Genomic DNA, 19,006 nt, shown 5'->3' on the forward strand with positions numbered 1-19,006 from the left:
GGCGCCCCAACAAGGGGAATATTTATAAAACATATTCTTTTCTAGCTGGACCACAACCCACATCCCAGACAAGCCCTGGACAGGACCCCGCCCCCTCTGGAGAAACAGTCACCTCCTGCTCTACCTGGCCAAGAGTCAATCTCCCCACACACCCTCCCCCAGGGGCACAGCTGCAACCCTCTCACATCCTTAAAACCACTTGAAAGGTCCAGCCTAACCGAAACTCGGGGCGACATCTATCTTGATGTCTGGCTCCTCTCCACCCTTAGAGAGTGAATAAACTCTATCTTGCTTGTTGCTCTACCCTTTGTATAATTCTTTGCTGGCCGCATCACTGGCCACCCTAACAACTGTCATTCTTTTCTTTTTTTTTAAGATTTTATTTATTTATGAGGAGGGGAAGGGGTAGAGGGAGAGGGAGAAGCAGACTCCCCGCTGAGCAGGGAGCCTGATGCGGGGCTCCATCCCAGAACCCTGAGGTCACGACCTGAGCCGAAGGCAGACACTTAACCGACTGGGCCACCCAGGTGCCCCACATTCTGTCATTCTGATTGATTTTATTTGTGTCTTCTTCTTTTTTTTTTTTTTTTTTTTACTTTGTCAGTCTGCTAAGGGTTTGTCAAATTTGTTGGTGATTTCTAAGAATCAATTTTTGGTTTCATTGATTTTTTTCTATTATTTTATTTCTCTATTTTGTTTATTTCTGCTCTAAACTTTACTATTTCTTTCCATCTGCTAGCTTTGAGTTTAGTTTGCTTTCCCTTATCTAATTCCTTATGTTGTGAAGTTATGTTATTGAGACCCTACTTCTTTTTTTAATGCAGGCATTTACACCTATAGATTTCCTTCTGAGCACTTCTTCCACTGCATCCCTTGAGTTTTGGTAAGTCGTGTTTTCATTTTCATTGCTCTATAAATGTTTTCTAATTTCCCTTTGATTGCTTCTCTAGGAGTGTATTGTTGAGTTTCCACATATTTGTGACTTTTCCTGTTTTCCTTCTTTAAGCATATTGGGTAGATTAACCCACTGACTTCTGGCCTCCAAGGTTTCTGATGAGAAATTGAGATAATCTTATTGGGGATCTCTTGTATGTGATGAGTCACCTCTTCCTGGCTGTTTTTAAGATTCTTTCTTTGGCTTTACCTTTCAACATTTTGTTTACTATGTGTCTCTGGGCAAGTATCTTTAATTTATCCTACTTAGAGTTTGTTGAACTTCTTGAATGTGTAGATTAATTTATTGCAGTTTCAATCCTTTAAATTTGGGAGGTTTTTTGGCATTATTTCTTCAAATATATTTTCTGCCCCCCCTTAAAAGATTTTTATTTATTTATTTGAGTGAGAAAGAGAGAGAGAAAGAGAGCAAGCACAAGGGTGGGGAGGCAGAGGGAGAGAGAGAGAGAGAGAGAGAAGCAGACTCCCTGCTGAGCAGGGAGCCCAACAAGGGGCTCGATCCCAGGACCCCAAGGTCATGACCCAAGCTGAAGGCAGACACTGAACCAACTGAGCCACCCAGGCCCCCGTCTGCCCCTTTCTATCCCTCTTCTCCTGCTGGCATTCCCACAGTGCCTATGTTGGTCCACTTGATAGTGTTTTACAGGTCCCTTAGTCTCTGCTAATTTTTTTTCATTCTTTTTTCTTTCTTTCCTCAGACTTGATAATTTCAAATGTTTTCTTTAAGCCCACCAATTCTTTCTTCTGCATGCACAAATCTGCTTTGGAATCCCTTTGTTGTATTTTTCATTTCAGTTATTATACTTTTCAGCTTTAGAACTTCTTTTTGGTTCTTTTTAAAAAGAAATTTATCTTTTTATTGATATTATTTTTCCACATATTATTTTCCTCTTTGTCTATGTCTTCCTTTATCACTTCGAGCATCTTTAAGGCAGCTCTTGTAAAATCTTTGTCCAATAAGACTGACACCTGGGCTTCCTCAGGTACATTTTCTGTTGATTTATTTTGTTTCTCTGCATCAGCTATACTTTCCTGTTTCTTTTTATGCCTTGCTATTTTTTTTATTGCAAACTGGAGTTTTGAATCTTATAATGTGGAAATTGGAAACAAGATTCTCTCTTTTAACCAGGGTTTGGTGTTTTTTTATGTTGTATGGTGCCTCTGTGCTGAGGTGTCTTTTCTGAGCTGCATCTTCCCTTGGGTAAGCATGGTGGTTTTCTAAATCCCCCCTTATACACAGTTGTTTTAACATAAAAAACAACAGGTGTGACTCTTTTAAATCTTCTGGAAGCCACTTCAGCTGGTGGAAGTTGAAATATTGGTGGCCAGCCTCCCTGTCCACATCTCATCAATCGGAGCAATAACTCCCAATGAGAATCTAAGACCCTCATATTTGGATGGCAAGATTATCACTGGCAACCCTGGTCCAGTAAACTGCCTCAGAAATATGGGTCGTATTCTATACAGCTGCCTGATATGGGTCTAGGTAGCTGCCACTACCTTCATGCCTTAAATAAACTAAGTTAACCAAAATTTCCCAGGCAAGCTATCCCCTGAATATTACAAGTTCTCAAAGAAACTACAGAGTTCCAAAGTGTTTGCTTCAGTTAGTTTCTGCTAGTATAATTGTTGTTCAGCTGGAGAGATGGATGCCTGGGGCTTCCAACACCACTGTCTTTTCTGTCTTCACTCCTATGAGGATCAATCTTAACAGCAAAGCATAATTACTTATTTAACCTTACTGGTTTCCGTGCATTGGATATTTAATTTTCTAATTGGATATTTCTAATTTTTAAGTTTTTCATTAAACTTAAAGTGTCTATGGCCTGTTCTATTGACTAGCTGGAAAATATGACTTTAAAAAACCTGGACATTTTGATTAATCAGAAAATTACATTGCACTAATATCCTAGTCAATCAAGCATCCATATGTCACTCTAGTAACACTTTGCAGGGTAACTGAAATAACTTTTCTTTGCCATTACTGATTATTGCAGAGTGTGAAATAATTATAAAAGTATAAAAGCCCTTAAGGAGAGCAATTTACCTGTTCTTGGCATTAATATTTAGGAATAGAACCAGTGCCCTCTGGGAACAATCAGCTCAAGTGACTTCAAATTTTTGGAGAGTATCATCATGGCCAAAAAAAAAAAAAAGTAATTATAGATAGATTTCAGTGTGAAAAAATTATAAATTTACTTTTTATAGCTCTGAGTTTGGTGATATAATTGTACCTCAGGGCATGACTTAACAAGAGGGACTGAGAAAGGAAATGCCATTGACTTCTCTAGCTGTGCACTTCGTGGGATATAGTTTTATAATGAAGACCCTAGACAATTATGAAACTTCTGAAAGAAGCTTCCTGTATGTATATGCATCTGTGTTTTTAAAATTTATACTGGATTGGCATTATAAGACTTGATGGGGTCTAAAAACATTAAAAGGGGATATGAGGACTAACACAACATAATAAAATTAAAAATAAGAACAAAGAAGGGAATATGAGGATCTATGCCAAATAAAAAAGGACTGTCAGAATGCCTAATTGTGTATGAGTCCATTTATTAGCAGTATAGGTCTCTAAGAAACTAGCGATCTAGAAACCTATCTCCTGAGAGCAAACAACCCTGAGTTTGAAATTCAAATCTCTCAGAATGGAAGGTGGTGATCCTCAAGAATGTTAGCATCTTATCACTAACCTTGCAAAACTGGATTATAGCACAGCCCAGCTACTTATTAACTGCCTTATTAGTCTCCTTCCTGGGCCTCGGTTAACTCATCCATGGAATTGGGGAGTTAGACTAGATATTCCTAAAGTCCATCCTAAATGCACCTCTTCTGGCCTCACATTTCGATCATTGAGTTAAGCTTCCTGCTTCCACAGGTGTTCTTTGTACAGCGACCTTCTACAGCTGTTGCCAAGCTAGCTCCCTAGAGAGGGCTCTAGGCAGGGTAGAAGAGTCTGGATTCATTACATACGTCTCTTTGAAAACCAGTGCTAGTCTTCCTGACCTATCTTTTTTAGCAAGTTAGATCTCGCTTCCATTTGTCAGTCTACCTCTTCCAGGTCTTATATTTTCAGCAAATCTTAGACAGTTCCATTAAGTTCTGAGACCGTGTTTCCGGAATCTTCAACTCCTGTTTGTTTTCCTCTAGAGCTACATCTGTTCATGAATGTTGCTATTATAGTGTGGCCACCCTCAATGAGGTTATTCAAATAGTCTGATTATGGATCAGTATGATGGGACTTGCTGTGTTCCTTCAATGGTTAGACATGTTTTTCATACTTAATATTTCTAATTAGTATGATTTTTTTTAAAGATTTTATTTATTTATTTATTTATTTGAGTGAGAGAGAGAGAGAGAGCATGAGAGGGGGGAAGGTCAGAGGGAGAAGCAGACTCCCCGCTGAGCAGGGAGCCCGATGTGGGACTCGATCTCGGGACTCCGGGATCATGACCTGAGCCGAAGGCAGTCGCTGAACCAACTGAGCCACCCAGGCGCCCCGTCTAATTAGTATGATTTTTTAAAATTAAAGTGCATATTTAATCTAGTGTTTTCTCCTTTAGTCCTCTTAAAATATTAATGCTGTCTCTTATAATTAATAATTACTTGGGAGGGCTGACAAAAATTTGATAAATTCCTCTGATATTTTCACTACATCTCTAATAATGTACTAAAAGGTAAATTTTTTAAAGTACAACTATCTTGCCATAATCAGTCCTAAGGGAGTGGCTTTTATTCTGGAGTTATACTGGAATTTTAATTTCTTAATAAACTCAAGTCAATGTTTCTCTCCTGTGGTGCATATGTTAACAATTATGTCAGTATTATTTTAATTATTATGGTTCCAGGAAACTGCTATTTGATGCTGACTCTCCACTTCCGTTCAAATGCTAATGGGTCAGGAGCTCTGTGGTTCCAGAAGTTCCATCAGCTATTGATAACCAGACTCACATTTTATTAGTATTGTCATTGCTGCTGTGTTTATCACGTTCTCAGCCTCTTCTGCAGAATGACATCTGTGAGAATTTTTATGTAATTCAATTTTTTTTAAAGATTTTATTTATTTAATTGACAGAGAGAGAGAGAAAGAGAGACAGCGTGAGAGGGAACACAAGCAGGGGAAGTGGGAGAGGGAGAAGCAGGCTTCCAACTGAGCAGGGAGCCCGATGCGGGACTCAATCCCAGGGTCCCAGGATCATGACCTGAGCCAAAGGCAGACGCTTAACCAACTGAGCCACCCAGGCGCCCCTATGTAATTCTAATTTTGAATTTTCCTTAACATACCAGCACGCTTAGTTATTTTTTTTTAAAGGAGACTGATTAATTTCTATTCCCTGCCATCCTCTTTCCTCTCTGCTTTGCTTTTCCCCCCTCAACATGTGAACATTACCATATCGAATTGGAGACATTGAACAATTTCTTATTATTTTGTGAATGCGTAACTGGATTGAAATAGTTTTCAGCTGTAGTTTAAAAACAAAAATCAGAACCAAAACTTTTACGCTGGTGGGAAAACTTGCTTATGAGAGTGCTCATAGCACTAATAGGGTTGGACAAAAGGAATGGTTAAATTTCAGTTTTATGTATGTGCTTACATAATGAATCCTATTAGGAGTCTTGCCACAAGAACATACACAATTAGCTCAATCCAAATGTACTATGCCACTGTCTCTGTATTAGCCAGTCTTTCATTCCCACTAGCTTTTTCCTGATGTTCTTTGGAAAAGATAAATCCTTATAAATGTCACAAAGCTCTAGACCTTGGCTTAACTGCACTTGGCCTTTAGATAATAAAAGAGAAGTAGCCAAAACAACGCAGTAATGGTACATTAATTTATAACCTCTAGCTGAGTTTTTAAAATCACAAAAAGTTTACATCTGACTTTTTGAAGTCATGCTTTTCTGCTTACTTATTCTATCATTTATTAAGTGAAGAGTATTTAAGTCTCCTACTATGTGTATTTGTATATTTCTTCTTTCATATTGATTAGCTTTTGCCTCATGGATTTGAAGTTTTTTGTTAGGCGCATACACATTTAGGATTGCCATATCTTCTTGGAGAATGGACACATTTACCATTATAAGAATGCTAATTACATATATAATTAACTTTATCCATTCATTTGTTGGTTAACATTTAGGTTGTTTCCATATCCTGGCTCTTGGAAACAAGGCTGCAGTGAACAAAACAGTATCTACCTAGTATACTAGCTTTTCAAAATAGTATTTTTGTTTTCTTGAAATAGGTACCCCACCGTGGAATTCCTGGGTCATATGGTAGTTCTATTTTTTATTTTTTGAGAAGCCTCCACACTGTATCCCATAGTGTCTCCACTATTTTACATTCCCAACAACAGTGCACCAGGGTTTCCTTTCTCCACATCCTTACCAGCAAGTTATTTCTCGTCTTTTTGATACTAGTCATTCTGACAGGTGTGAGGTGATGTCTCATTGTAGTTTTGGTTTGTGTTTCCCTGATGATTAATGTTGAGCATCTTTTCAAGGGCCTCTTGGCCTTCTGCATTTCTTTGGGAAGATGTCTATTTAGGTCCTCTGCTCCTTTTTAAATCAGATTTTTTTTTTTTGTTACTGAGTTGTATGAATTTTTTAAAAATATATTTTTGATATTAATTCCTTATCAGATAAATGATTTGTAAGCATCTTCTTCGATATAATTAGGTTGTTTTTCTTTTTGTTGATGGTTTCCTTTGCTGCACAGAAACTTTTTAGTTTGGTGTGGTCCCATTTGTTTATTTTGGCTTTTGTTGCCCTTGCCTTCAGAGTCAGATCCAAAAAGAAACTACACTAAGAGGATATTACTGCCTGTGTTTTATTCTAGGAGTTTTATAGTTTTAGGTTTTACATTCAAGTCTTTAATACATTTTGAGTTGATTTTTGTATATGGCATAAGATAGAAGTCAAGTTTCTTTCCTTTGTATGTAGCTGTCCAGTTTTACGAACATTTAATAAAAGACCGTTCTTTCACCATTGTATGTCCTTGCCTCCTTTGTCATAAATTGACCATATATGTGCAGGTCTATTTCTGGGGTATCTGTTCTGTTCTGTTCATCTCTGGGTCTGTTTTTATGACAGTACCATACTATTGTGATTATTATAGCTTTCTTGCATAATTTGAAATCATGGAGTGGGATACCTGCAGCTTTGTTCCTCTTTTTCAATATTGCTTTGGCTATTTGGCGTGTTTCGTGGCTCCATACAAATTATTTATTCTAGTTCTGTGAAAAACAGTATTGGAATTTTGACAGGAATTGCATTGTATCTGTAGATTGCTTTGGGTAGTATGGGCGTTTTAACAATATTAATTCTCCCAACTCATGAGAATGGAGTATCTTGCCATTTATTTGTGTCATCCCCAGTTTCTTTCATCAATGTCTTACAGTTTTCAGTATGCATGTCTTTAACCTCCTTAATTAAATTTATTCCTAGCTATTTTATTCTTTTTGATATAATTGTAAATGTCTGGTCCTGGATGTTTGCTTGTTGGGAAGTATTGATTAGCAATTCAGTCTCCTTACCAGTAATCAATCTGTTCAGAGTTTCTGTTTCTTTATGATTCAGACTGTGTGTTTCTGGGAATGTATCCATTTCTTCTAGGTTGTCCAATTTCTTGGCTTCTATTTTTTTCTTAGTAGTCTCTTGTGATCCCTTGCATTTCTTGTGACATTAGTTATGACTTCTCATCTGTTATTTCTATTTTATCTAGTTGAACCCTCTCTTTTTCTTGGCTAGTCTAGCTAAAGGTTTGTCAATTTTCTTGATCTTTACAAAGAACCAGCTCTAAGTTTTATTGATTTTTTATATTGCCTTTATAGTTTCTATTTTATTTGTTTCTGCTTTGATCTTTATTATTTCCCATTTTCTAACTTTGAGCCTTGTTTGTCCTTTTTTTTTTTCTTCTAGTTCCTTTAGCTGTAAAATTAAATTGCTTGTTTGAGATTTTTCTTGATTCTTGAGGTAGGCTTGGGTTGTTATAAACTTCCCTCTTATAACTGCTTTTCTTGCAGCTCATGGATTTTGATATGTCTTATTTCTGGTTTTTTTTTTTGTTTGTTTGTTTGGTTTTCTTTTTTCTTTTTTTCCTTTTTTTGTCTCTTTTTTCTTTTTTCTTTTCCTTTTTTCTTTTTTTCTTTTTATTCCTTTTTTCCTTTTTCTTTTTTTGTTCTTTTTTGTTCTTTTTTCTTTTTTTATTTGTTGTTTTTAAAGATTTAATTAATTTATTTATTTGAGAGAGTACATAAATGGGGGGAGGGGTAAGGCAGAAGGGGAGGGAGAAGCAGGGAGCCCAACGTGGGGCTCGATCCCAGGACCCCAAGATCATGACCTGAGCTGAAGGCAGACACCTAACCGACTGAGCCACCCAGGTACCCCTGATTTGTCTCATTTCTATTTTCATCTGTCCCTAGGTATTTTTTGATTTCTCTTTTGATTTCTTCAATCATTGATTGGTTGTTCAGTAGCATGTTGTTTAATCTCCGCATATTAGTGGTTTTTCTAGTTTTCTTCTTGTAATTGATTTCTAATTTCATACCATTGTGGTTGGAAAGGATGCTTGATATGATTTCAATCTTCTTGAATATACTGAGACTTGTTTTGTGGCCTACCATGTGATGTATCCTGAAGAATGTTTCATGTGCACCTGGGAAGAGTATGTATTCTGCTTCTTTCGATGGAAAGTTCTGTCCATGTCCATGAAGTCCATCTGGTCTAATGTGTTGTTTAAGGCTGATGCTTCCCTGTGTATTTTCTATTTGGATGATCTATCCATCGATGTAAGTGGGGGGTGTTAAAGTTGCTTACTTGTATTGCAGTGTATTGTATTTACTTGTGTCATTTTCTCCCTTTAGGTCTGTTAATATTTGTTTTATATATTGTAGTGCTCTCACATTTTGTTCATATGTATTTATAAATGTTGCATCTTCTTGCTAGATTGACCACTTTATCATTATGTAACACCCTTGTCTATTATTACAGCCTTTAGTTTAAAGTCTATTTTATCTGATATGAGTATAGTGGCAACAGCTTGTCTTGGTTCTCACTTACATGAAATATCTTTTTATGGGCCTTCACTTTCAGTGGTGCATGTGTCCTTACTTTGAAGTGAGTCTCTTGTAGGCAGTGCAGAGATGAGCCATCTGACCATGGCATGGTTTCAGCACAGGGGGACAGGGCGCTTGCCTGGCTTGCTCTGGTGTGGCTGCAATATAGGGTAGAGCTTGGGGTTCTTCTGGCTTGCTGTGGTGTGACTGTGGTGTGTTTGTGGAAGGGTGTGCCCAGGGGCACTAGTAGGTCAGAGTGCCAAAATGGGACCTGCCAGCACGAGCATTAACAGGTAGAATGGGATTACAACAATGGTGCCCACCAGCACTTTTATTCCTGGAAAGAGTCATAACAGGCTTCTGCCTCTCTGGAAGTCACTTTAAGGTTAGTAGGTGAGTCTTTTCCACATATGGTCTAGTCCTTTCAAAATGCTGCTTTTGTGCTGGGTCCCAGGCTGAGTGAATCTGTGTGTGAGCCCTTTAAGAATGGATTGTCTATTCCCTATCGTTCTGTGGTTGTCCTGGATATACTCCCTATTGTTTTTGAAAGCCAAGTATATGAATTAATTAATTAATTAATTGTTTTTATTTTTATTTATTTTATTTTTTTATTATGTTCAGTTAGCCACTGTATAGTACATCATTAGTTTTTGATGTAGTGTTCAATGAATGATTCATTAGTTGCATATAACACCCAGTGATCATCACAAAACGTGCCCTCCTTAGTACCCATCACTCTGAAAGCCAAGTGTTCTGGGGGCTTATTTCTCTGGTGCAGGGGTTGTCTGATATAGAAGACAAGCTCCTTGACCCTGAGGAAAAGTTCCATATCTTTGAGATCCCTCCTGATTGTGTGTTGCCCTGCCTGGGGAGGTGTTTTTGGTGAGAGCATGTCTCTGCTGCTCTTATCTATCTCAGTGGAGCTCTTTTATCATTTGTGGTGGAGGCACTGTTCATTTAGTTTTCAGGACTCTTTTAGAGGGGGTATTATTCCATATGCAGCTATAGGTTTTTTTTTGTTTGTGGAGGAGGTAAGTTCACGATCTTCCTACACGACCATCTTGAACCAGCTCTAAAAATAATTTTTTTTTCAGTAAAATGAAATAAAAGGAGGATAAAGTTTGCAAAATGGGGAGGTAGGGACCGGGACCTTTTGGAAAAAGAAGGTGATCCGAGAAGTTTTTACTATTACAGTGCCTTTTTAACAGAGCAGCTGGAAGCGAGGGCAGGGCCACGTAAATGTCTGGGGGAAACAAGTGAGGACAGAGCCAACAGCAAATAAAATGGAAGGCTGTGGATGTTTGAGGAAGAGCACAGAAACAAACTAAACAATGCAGAGAAGGGTAGGGGTGAAAGAAAGGGGGACTGCTGGGAAGGGTGGAGAGCCTGGTTAGCCTTGGTAAACACTTTAGACTTGACTGCATGAACTGGAAAGTTCTTCTGGTGTTTTGAGCAGAGGGGTGGCGCTGTCTGCCTTGTGTTTTAGAAGTCTCACTCCTTACGGTTTTTAAGAATAAACTGTAGAGGCACAAGATATAAAGTAGCAGAGGCCATCTGAGTTAGGAAACTAGCAAAACCCCAGGAAAAGGTGATAATGGTTTGGGTAAGAGCAGGAGGAGGGGTGAGACATTGCTAGACGCCAGTTAAAATTCTGAAATAGGGCCAATGGGATTGGTTGATATGTGATATGGGACGTGAGTTGGAAATTAAGGACGACACCAAGAATTTTTGCCTAAGCTATTAGGGGAATGGACTTGCCGTTAGCTGGGAATAGAAAGATTGGGGGAAAAGATTCAAGAGAGCAAGGACAAGAGACAAGGTAAGGTCAAATGACTTCTAGACACTTGGTTTGAGCCAACGCATATGCAGTTAGACACATGAGAAGGAGTTCAGGAGAATAAGTCCAGGCTGGAAATATAAACCTGTGAGTCACCAGCATACCAATGAAATTTAAAGTCATGAGACAATATTAACTCCCTAAGGAGTTAGAGAAAAGCAGAATGAGAAGGTAAGGATAAATTAACAAAGAAAACATAGATACTGTGGCTCTTAAGGTAGGAGAATAACCAGAGAATGTAGTGCCTAGAAGCCAAATGAAGACATCTTTCCAATGAGGAGGTTCTGGTGGTCATCAATGTCAATTGTTGCTCCAGTGTTTGTTAAGGTGAAGATTTGAAAATAAACTTTGGATGTAGAAAGTGGTCAGTGATGTCTAAGACAGGCAATTTTGGTAGGAGGGGAAGCCTGCTTGCGTGAATTCTAGATAGAATTGGAAGAGAATGGCCAACAGTTACATGCAGATACAAACAGGTTTGGAACAGTCCTCTAGATACATATAGATGGCCAACAGGTACAAAAAAAGATGCTCAATAGCAGTAACCACTGGGCAAATGCAAATCAAAACTACAATGAGATACCACCTCACACCTGTTAGAATGGCTACTGTCAAAAAGAAAAGAAATAACAAGCATTGGTGAGGACTTGGAGAAAAGGGAACACTTGTGCTCTGTTGGTGGGAATGTAAATTAGTGAAGCCAGTATGGAAAACAGTATGGATATAGGCTGTGGTTGGAATAATTCTGTTATTATTTTTTTTAGAGAGGGAGGGGGAGGGGAAGGGGAGAGAGAATCTAAACAGGCTCGATCCTAGGACCCTGAGATCTGAGACCCTGAGCAGAAATTAAGAGTTGGACACTTAACTGACTGAGCCACCCAGGCTCCCCATTGTTGGAATAATTCTAAACACACTCCTCCAAGATTCCTGTCCTCTTATTATTCAATCAAACACTGATCTAGGTACCACTGTGAAGAGGTTTTTGCAGATGTAATTAAAACTCTGAGTCAGTTGACCTTAAGACATAGAGATTGTCCAGGTGGGCCAGATCCAATCAGGTGAACTCTTTACACACAGGGTTTGTCTGGCTGGTAATAGAAGAAAAGGTCAGAGAGATTTGAGGCACAGGGGCATTCCACACATCACTGTTGGCTTGAAGATAGAGGAAGACACATGAGAAGGGGCGGGCGTGGCCTTAAGATGCTGGGCGGGGACCCAGGATGACAGGCAACAAAGGAGGGACCTCCCCGACAACTCTAAGGAACAGAAGTCTAATAACCTGAATGAGCCTAGATGCAGATTTCTCCTGCAAGGCAAGGAATCTGCTGGCTAACACCTTCCTTTCAGCCTTGTGATACTCTGAGCAGAGAATCCGGCTGTGCTAGAAACCATGTTAATAAATGGGTATTGTTTGAAGCCACTAAGTTTGTGGTTATTTGTTATGTAACAACAGTAAATGAAAACACAAGCCTTTATATTTCCTTTGCTCAGGATCCAGATGAGTTTCAGAACTAGGTCATTTGAGATTATGCAGGTGGCATTCAACCAAGTTAGCTGGGGCCATGTAAGATCAAGTTGTCTCTCAGATTCACCAATATACCCATGAAGTTGTAATGGTCTCATAACAATGGATATGATTAATGAGGTCTTTTTCTCAAATTTGCTGGGTTAACTTTGACCACGACTCAATTATAAAGACAATAAAAATCTTCACTTTCAGTTTTATTTATTTTTTCTCCACTCACTATTGTCTCTGACAATCTTTTTTTCTGAAAGAGGAAAGCTAGTCTTTTAAACAAGTGATACTGGAGAAAATGGACATCCATAGGCTCAAAAAAATCTCAACCCAACCTTCACACCTTTCACACTAATTAACTCAAAACGGATCAAAGCTTAGCTATAAAACATAACATTATAAAACTATTAAAACAAATCCTAGGAGAAAACCTTTTAGATGCAGGGACAGGCAAAGAGCTCTTAGTTCTTTTTTGGTGAGTACCTTTTAAGGAAATTTTATTTCCAATAATAGATTTATGTGTACCTTTAGTTATTTTGAGGAAAAAAAGGAAAAGTATTCATTTTGCCCTTCCACGTTTATAGACAAATCACAAAGATTGATTCTTCATTATAAACCCACAGATGGTCAATATTAGAGCCATCCAGTGTTTTCCTGAGGAAAAAACCTCTCTTTATGCTCATGAAAGTTTTGGAGGATTAGGGGTAGAACCAGAGGGTTGGGAGTGAGTTGGTGATGCTAGCAGTGTTGGTGTGGAGCAGGGAGGGGATGCTCCAAAGTCAAGTTCAAGTCCACCTGGAAGAAACTCCTGGAGAATGAAGAGTTACTTGGGCTTCAGATCTGCTAATCAACTTTAGTGTGCCATGTTATGCAGAATAATGAAAATGGTATTTTCCAGCAGAAACTGGAATAGGTAATACAAATTTAAGGATGCTAAAACACACATATGTATATACACACATGTAATATATACACAGATATACATGTGTATATATATATGTGTGTGTGTGTGTCTGTATTTTTTCTTCCAGCTTTATTGAGGTATGACTGACAAATAAAAATTATATATATTCAGGTTGTACAATGTGATGTTTTCATTTACCTACATATTGTGAAATGATTTCACAATCATCTCACGAGTAAACCCAGGAAATCATACCACAATTAAGCTAATTATTATATCCATCACCTTGCATCTTTGCTCTTTTCTTGTGGTGAGAACCCTTGAGAACTACCCTCCTTGCAAATTTCAAGTATATAATACATTATTATTAACTATAATCACCATATTGTACATTAAATTTCTAGAACTTATTCATCTAATAACTGAAAGTTTGTACCCTCTGTATATTTGTAATTTAAATTGTTAGGCAATAAGCATGCCAGCATATTTTTCTACCCTCTCTCTCACACATCTTTCAAATAATGTCTTGAAACATGTTCAGTAATTTAAAAATAATTTCCAAAGAGGGAAAAGTGCATGCCGTCTGGATTGTTCACTACCCTGTTTTCTATGAATTTGTTAATGAACCAATGGCTCTCTGGACTTTTCAGCACATTAAATGTTAAAGTAAACAAGAGATAATTGTTTCTTATTTTTAGAATTAGTAGATTTACAATATATTTAGCCTTTGCAAGTTGCATATTTAATTTATTTTAAATATGTTCTTTGGTAATAGCTTTTTAAATGAATTTTTTGTCATCATAGAAACAATACCTTGAGGTAAAATTGCTTTATAAACTATATTCTGTAAACAGTTAAATTTTGTGATTAATTTCAAAAGCTACAAGGATATTCATATTGGACATATAAAATAAAAGACTTAGATTCAGTAATTTGGAGTTTTCTTTGCATCATTAAATTTCAATTGTTAATGCTATTTTATCTTACAGATTCTTTTCAAAACATATTAGCTACTTGAAAGAGTTGGAAACCTTTTTATTTTATTTTATTTTATATTTTAAAAGATTTTGTTTTATTTATTTGACAGAGAGAGAGATAGAGAGAGCACAAGCAGGGGGAGCGGCAGGCAGAGGGAGAGGGAGAAACAGGCTCCCCACTGAGCAAGGAACCCGATGCGGGGCTCAATCCCAGGACACTGGGATCATGACCTGAGTTGAAGGCAGACGCTTAACCAACTGAGCCACCCAGGCGCCCCGGAAATCTTTTTAAAGATGGGATTACACTGTTGTGATTTATGCGTAAATTAGGTTAGAAAGCTTTAATTCATGTATCCATTAATTAGCAAACTTTTACTGATACGTTTCAACATGCACTAGATTAAGTACAGGGAATGTAGTCAGACATTGCTCGCGGGCCCTGCAAGGAGCTTTCAATACCCTTGTGAGAAACCCGCCATGGAATGCAGTGGCTGTCACAGGAGGCAGTTCGAGGGCGTCTGGAGAACACCGCACATGGGACCTGACTTAGCTGGGGGAGGAGAGAAGTGTTGTGGAGTAAGTGGTGTTTGGACGAAGCGCTAAAGAATGGGGGTGTTCTCCTCGGGGCGGGGGGAGCTGATTGAGATGAGATGAGATAAGATCATTCCATAGTCCATGCCCTCCAGCCAGAGGCCACCAGGAACACTCCTATGAACAAGTTTTATCCAGAACAGGTTGGGTTTATTATTCATTGCAACGAGGGAAAACGTACACCATGGCAAACTGTGAGGTGTCTGGGTAGGAGGTGTTAGGAAAAAAAAAACCACTGTTGGGTAGGGTTTTGGTTGGGTGATTTGAGGGAAGGCCTAAAAGTGGGGGGTCACTTTTGATTGGATGCTGAAAGCAAAGGCAATTCTATGATTGATATCTCAATAAATCTTATGTATAGGAGGGAAGATTATAGTCAGAGTAAACCATTACCAGTAATGAGGTAGGTGTCAATCATTTTAACCAAGAGAATGGGGTGTCTGTTATTTTTTGGGGTGACACTGTGATCTTTCTTTCTATACCTGGAAAACAATTACGAATTACCTTCATTTTGTTTCCCTTTATCATGGTCTCAGAGTAACTTTGTCTGGTGTTGGTATTGCATGATACCTCTTGGTATTTATGTCCAAGAGGAGAGTAACATGGCTCTGGTGTGAGTGAGGGCCACTTCTGGATATTAGCAGGACTGGGTCCTCCCCCCCACCACCATGAGTAAAAGGAAGCATGGGGGAAGTTTTTAGCTTTAATTGGGAGACATAATTCTTGAATTGTAGAAATCAGTGAAATGTATAGGTCTTCTAGCCAACTATTCAATGTATGGAGGAGAAACAGATTAACGGGTAAGTGCATTGCTGGCTTGGGTGTATTCTCTAAGATTTGCTTAACTCTTCGACTCCCAAATTTTATATTTATTTTGACATAGTAAAAATTCATAAATGTTAAAACCACCAAGATGATTTCAGTTCATGCACCCTCTTTTAAATACTGTCTCAGCTTGGGCCTGCTGATTCCCTTTGCTTAAGATTTCAACCTCTAACTCTACACCACCCCAGTGTTATTCCCTAGAAAACTAGTGGACTGGTATCAGAGTGGAATGATATAAAACAAAGAAGACGTTCACAAAAAACTTTATTATGTAAAGTCTGCTTGTAATTTGAATACAAAGGGTTTTAATAAGAATTTATTCACTGATAAATTATCCATATGCTGAGTACGGGCAAAAATGTTAGCCTAATAAAAAGAACACAGACATGATAGCCCTTGAAAGATGTAGGATGAAGTTAAAAATAGAGTACTTCTTGGGGTGCCTGGGTGGCTCAGTCGTTTGGTCATGGTCCCAGGGTTCTGGGATCGAGTCCCGCATCCGGCTCCCTGCTCAGCAGGAAGCCTGCTTCTCCCTCTCCCACTCCCCCTGCTTGTGTTCCCTCTCTCACTGTCTCTCTCTGTCAAATAAATAAATAAAATCTTTTTAAAAAAAGAGTACTTCTCCAGGGAAGACCAGGGGTCACTTTTTTTCATGTTTATAATTTATAGTATTTTTCACCCCCCCTTTGTTTATTGATACATCAGTCATATATCATATTCTATCACATCATGCCGTGAAATGTTTAGTTTATTGGCTGTCACTCTTGGGGAGGTTGCAAGACTTTCAGATGTCCTGTGAGTCTGTCACTGATGTCTGGCTTCACCTTGACAAGTATATCGGACTCTCCCAGCATGTTAGAGATCACAGAGTCTGAGAAATGATCACGTCCTTCCTGAAGAAGACAAGCGGGTAATGTAGACAGCACATCGTTGATCAACCAGTTAGACTCTCAGTTCAGTCCATTTTCCAGATCTAATGATATGTCCAGGTGACTGATTTTTGGCATCAAAGTTGAAATACTTCTCTTTCTCAACTTGTTCTTCTCACATCATCTTCCGATGGCAAGAGCTGACCATTACGGATGCTGCCTTCACTAAAACTGGATCATTGGCTAAACTCCCTTCATCCTCACTTGCAACCCCCTACCTTGGGGTGTTTCCCAATCTATCCATGCTTAAGCAGACTCACAGCAGTTTCTTGGCCTGGTACCTAGAGGTCTGTCTTAATATGCCAGTTTCTGAGCACGATCAATGGTTTTGTGCCCGAGGAATATCCGATCTGTTTAATTGTGTCCAGTGTTTTTAGCTCCCTTGTTTACTAGTCAAGTCACTGTGTCCATATGCTTGACTATATGAATCCATTCTTTTCTCTCCCCAGAACTTCTCACATGATCCAAAGCAAATAACATCTTCCAGTGGATTTTCCATTTTTCTTTTAATTGGTAAATAAAACTACTACCTTCAAAATTTTGTGTTGAAAGCAATAGGATACTTGCAAAAATGTAATGGAAATGCAAACGATTGCATTCTTAACTGTAAGCCTTCTCCTGAGTATGGTGTGTGTGATCTCTGCTAAATGATGTCCGGGTCTCCACTGCTTCTGCACCCTCCCCACACCTCCTGTAGGTCTGATGGTCCTGGAAGGGCATGAGGTTCCTGCACTGTATTCCAACTGAATCTGGGCTCTCTTTCATTTCCCCTCAACACAGCCATTCACCACAGGCTTGGAGTCCCCATTAGTCCACAGCTGCATTGTGTTTGCAGGTGAGTCGGGCCAGAAAGTTTCACTTACCTCTGTGTTACCCACTCTCTGCCTATGAGGGGATGCTCAGGGTTGCCAAGTTTGGTGAAACAGCTCTTCTACAGTTTCATGGCCCTCATTCATTCTGGACAGCCTATACACATGGTTTGCCTGATGGAGCCCAGAACCCATGGTTGTTTTGGATTCTGGGTCTTGTTTCTTAGAGAAGATCGGGAATCTTGTTCATGTCAGTGCTCTCTAACATTTCTATCATTCTTTTAGCCCACAGATATCTTTCTGAGCATGCAGCATCTTATGTGTATATATTTATGTGTTTGCAAATTAACTGCATGAACTATGAGTTCATAATTTATATCCATGGCAAAGCTTATATAAATATAAGGGTATAAAAAATGAGATGAAAAAGATTCCAAATGGAAGTTCTAATATTTTCCTTCTGCACCCACGTGTACTGTCCTATCCACTCCCCTGCTGAGCCCCTCCACCAAGGGGTCTCACTCCCAATGGACTCCCACACCTCTCAGGTGAGCAAAGCAGGAATGGTATCTCCAGGAACTGTATTTTGTGTACTTTTGCCTCCAACCCTCAAAATCTGTGAGGACTACTTTGAATTGGGTTAGAGTCAGATGTGGAAACCGAGTATCCATGTGGCTTGGGGAGTCTCTCCGTACCACGGGGTCCCCATTTGTTAACTAGGTGGCTGGGATGGAGAAGAGGCCACTACCATTTTGTGTGTGTGTAGTTTTTTTGGTAATGGCTCTTCATCCCCTCTTCTCCGGTTCCTCTCTGCTCCTGCTTCTCCTTCTCTACTTCTTCTTCCTCTTCACCTATTTATTCATCTGAAGTCTCCAGTAAGCCTCTGACAGTGAGAGAGAGTTATAGGATGAGGTGGTGGTGGAGGGCGGCGTCATCTCTGTGTAAATGGAGGGAAGGTAGGACATGCAGCATTGCTTTGGTCAAGTTCTCTTTCCTACTTAAATTATGGGCAAATTTTGAAAATGGTGTCCAAGACACCCTAAACTTGCCTGTTCTTCTTGATCTGGTCTCTGCAAATCCTTCAGCCAACAGCCTTGTGGTAGCCCTCCTAGTTTTAATAGCCTATAAATTATGTACTTATCTGTGGGGCAAAGGTATCTCAGCTTCCTACCTAAGGCCTCCATCTTGTCTTCCACTGAGAAAGGTTCGAGGTAATGGAATCATTTTCCAGAAAATATTTGTGTCCGTTATTCTGCTTGCCCTTATTCTAAGTGGGATAAGAATGGCTATTGAAGCTAATTAGCAGGACACATACGCTAGTTATCACTTCTGTAAAAATATTCTGTCTCACAAATCTTCAAAAAAAAAATAAAGAATATCAATGCATAGGACCAACTAAAGCACACACATAAAAATGCTGAGAGCAAAGAGCTGTGTCACTCTCATTTCTTGTTATCAGGATGAGACGAGGCAATTGTGTTTTCCTTCAAAAGATGGTAGCACTTCCTAAATCCTCATCTATTTTGTTGGAAGTTACATTATTTTATACTTCTTACAAGAATTTAGTTTTATTCTAATTAAAAACATGGTTTAGAAATAGCTTAAAC

This window comes from Zalophus californianus, chromosome 13, assembly GCF_009762305.2.
Source record: "Zalophus californianus isolate mZalCal1 chromosome 13, mZalCal1.pri.v2, whole genome shotgun sequence".
NCBI lineage: Eukaryota > Metazoa > Chordata > Mammalia > Carnivora > Otariidae > Zalophus > Zalophus californianus.